This window comes from Arachis ipaensis, chromosome B4 (genome assembly GCF_059453495.1).
Source record: "Arachis ipaensis isolate K30076 ecotype BB chromosome B4, ASM5945349v1, whole genome shotgun sequence".
Taxonomy (NCBI): Eukaryota; Viridiplantae; Streptophyta; class Magnoliopsida; order Fabales; family Fabaceae; genus Arachis; species Arachis ipaensis.
Window position 1 is genome coordinate 144739370 of NC_142439.1, and position 3591 is coordinate 144742960.

Consider the following 3591-nt stretch of genomic DNA (forward strand, 5'->3'; position numbering starts at 1 on the left):
GTCTGGGTGGTGTAGTTGGTTATTACGCTAGTCTCACACACTAGAGATCCCCGATTCGAACCCGGGCTCAGACATGTTTTTTTCCTCATTTCCTTCAACGTTACGGTTTTTTTTTTGGCCGGGTAAGGTGGGATGTGTAACACCCTAATTCTTTTAAACTGAGTTAAGCTTTATTTGGGTTATACTTAGTAGCTGATATTCAAAACCTTGCGAAATTTTTCTTTTAAAACAAATGTGAAATATTTATATAAAATAATTTATAGATAAAAATATTGAATAACTAGTTTTTATTAGAATATTTACTAGTTGAAAAATATAAGTGGATCTGAAAATACTAACATGAAAAACAACGTGCTAAATTATGAAGGCACAACAATGACAAGCTTTACTCATACCAAACAAAAAAGAAAACATAATAGTTACAATTGCAATCAGTCAATAAGGATAAAACAAGACACATAGGAAATCCTAATTCTCTTAATTTGTTTAACTATGGCTAACACAATCACATATTCTTCTTTTTTAAGGTAAACGTTTAATGTTTTGTATCTACGTCTTCGATAGCTTGCTCCCACTAGTGCACCTGTCTTTTCACCTCAACTGTATTGCTTCGTACTGCATCGTTCCTGAAGATGGTACGGAGAGGGGGGGTGAGAAACGAAAGTTTCTCAGTAGTTTATCTATATGGTGTCATCGTATCTATCCCCAGCCACTCCGAGTTTTAAAATAAAAACAGTGATAATGCAATGTTGTTCAATTATTATTTTCAAAAGTCCTTGTTAGTCGGAGTGGTGTGACTTTTAAATGCTTCTTATTTACTTATGTTATGACATGTGTAATGCATACAAAATGCCTATAGCGTTAAAACATATAAAGGTAACTCATAAACCTTGGTATGATGTTCTCACAGGCCATAAAGCAAGACAAAATAAATAATAAATAAGAAAAAAATAGTAACATTGTCATAGATAAGTCAAACAGAATAGATCTGAATAAAATAAAGATCTTAAACAATATCATACATCATACAAAAAGGAACTTTGGAAAAAGAAGGATCTTTGAATGCAATAATAAACATAATCATAAATAAAAAAAAAAGATAAAAGAAGAACAATCATGATCACTCTTTTCATTGCACTTTTCATTACTTTTTCTCGTGGCTTTTGTGGAAGGTATTGAGCTCAAACCGGTATAAAAAGTGGGAGTCCCCTTCCCTTACCGAAGGTTCTTATCCCAAACGTTTTGGCGATCACCTTCCCTTACCGAAGGATCATCTCGATCGATCACCTTCCCTTACCGAAGGATCATATCGATATCTTGTCTTTGGGGGTCACCTTCCCTTACCGAAGGATCATTCCCTCAGTTCAATTTACAATATAGGTTATTTAGACATACACAAGAAGGGAGTTATATCAACAAAGATATATTATTAATATAAAATTGATGGGATAGTCCCCTTCCCTTACCGAAGGTTCTTATCCCAAAGGTTTGTCGATCACCTTCCCTTACCGAAGGATCATCTCGATTATCTTGTCTTTGGGGGTCACCTTCCCTTACCGAAGGATCATTCCCTCAGTTCTTTAATGCACATAAGATTGTTATTATAATACATAATGCGTATGAAGGAAAGAGACATTCTACCATGACATGCAAATAAAGCTAATATCTATGTTCGAAAACATTTAAAACATGACATATAAAAATTAGCACAAAAACCCCCTACCTCGAGTGAAGTTCCGCTAGGTATTCTGATGTAAATAGATGCAGTTTGTTAGTGAAGAGAGACTTGTTTCATGGCTAGACTTTGTGTATACTAGAATATTTTTTATAGAAAAAGAGAATAGAATGAGAAGGAAAGGATCAAATAGCTCTCAGGTATGTGCAGATTATGTTAGGAGGCATTTAGGTGAAATCTTCAATCTGGATCGTCACTTTGTGAGCCCTATAACTTTTTCTACGTTTGGAATTTGGAATCAGCTATTAGAGACAAATTTATAGAGAATTGAATTAGCTTTAAAACGAATCTTAAACGAAGTCAATCGGATAACCACAGCTTGAGATATTCTTGAAATACTGTTAGTATGTCAGGCTGGCTGATAAGAGCGCGATTTTCTACTCTAAACTTGTAACCGATTTATCTACCTAATTTAATTTAAATTTGATTTTATACTGAACTTAAGGGATAGAGCTAGTATTCTTATCTTTTCATATAACTAAATATCATTCAAATATAATAAATATATAGAATTAATTATGGCTATATTTTAAAAGGTTGTTTATTGTCGGTTAGAGATTTACTACCACTAGTGCTTTCATGTGTTTAAATTTTAAATTCAAATCTTAAATCATTACCATTTTAATTAATTAATTAGTTATTAAATAAATGACTTGATTCAAAAAGTTGGGATGTTACATTCTCACCCCCTTAAAAAAAGAATTTTGTCCTCAAAATTCGCATATTCTAAGAACATACTAATCAACCTCATCTTATCCTAGTAGGTTTTATCTATCTTTTATCTACCTCTTTTCTTTTTATAGAAATATATGATAGTTCCTAACATACATAAGTTCTATCAATCCATACATTCAATCAAATCAAGTAAAGTTACAAAATAGTTCTATTATCTATTCTCATCATGAACTAACTAAATGCACTAAATGTGAATTAAACGTTTAAGTTTAATATGATTATATAAAATAGATTCACATGATAGATAATTTCATTTATTCTCTTTTTTTTTTATTATTCAAATACCAAAGGGAAAGAAAAGAAAAAACTAATCAAGAAAGCTAATGTCAAATCAAGCTAAGAAAAAACATGATAAACAAGGTCCGAAAAAGTAAAGATAATTAGTCTCATGCAAGTTAATTGCTTCACATTCTCTTCTTTCCTCGGATCAAAGAGGTAATAATAGTAACATAAAGAGCATATAAAAAAAAAAATCGTGAAGGGTTACATGTATAAGAGAATTTCATAATAATAGGACATACTAAATAATCACATAGAGTTCATAAAAATGCATGTACTCTTAGCTTAAATGGCTTGCGAGATAGTAGTAATAATTATAAAAATATAATTTATAAAAAAAACATAAGGATATGCATGTACTCTCGATTACAAAGACTTAAAGATGATAGATTTTGCACATAAAAGAATTTGAATGATTAAAATGTATGAGTATAAAATAAGAAAAAAAAAAAAGAATAAAGTATAAAACAATAATCATGATAACAAAGGTATCATACAACAACATGAAAATGAGAGGATAAATAAAACACATGCTAAGCATATAAAGGGACAAAAACATAATTTTCTAACCCCTTTTTTTTTTTTTAACGTCTTACGTGTATTTGGATATATCTTTAATTATGAGTGGGGTGTTCCTAGATGATTAACACATGCACATTTTGATCATAAAATTACGGCAATAAGCCTCAAACAAAACATTCAAGAGCACAATAACTTTTATGATTAGATGATCAAATATTTCTAATCTAAATTCATCACATAGAAAAGATTTCACGATATGATGCTATTTATAACTAAATGATAACAAATTAATCTTGCAAGTGTCCTATGGGATCAAATTG

The 3591-nt window shown here is 30.6% G+C and overlaps 1 non-coding gene across 1 annotated transcript; it reads left to right on the top strand.

Moving 5' to 3' along the window:
- TRNAV-CAC (transfer RNA valine (anticodon CAC)) lies at positions 1–74 on the top strand. The gene has a single exon. It is a non-coding gene; the product is annotated as a tRNA-Val (tRNA).
- Positions 75–3591: the final 3517 nt, after the last annotated feature.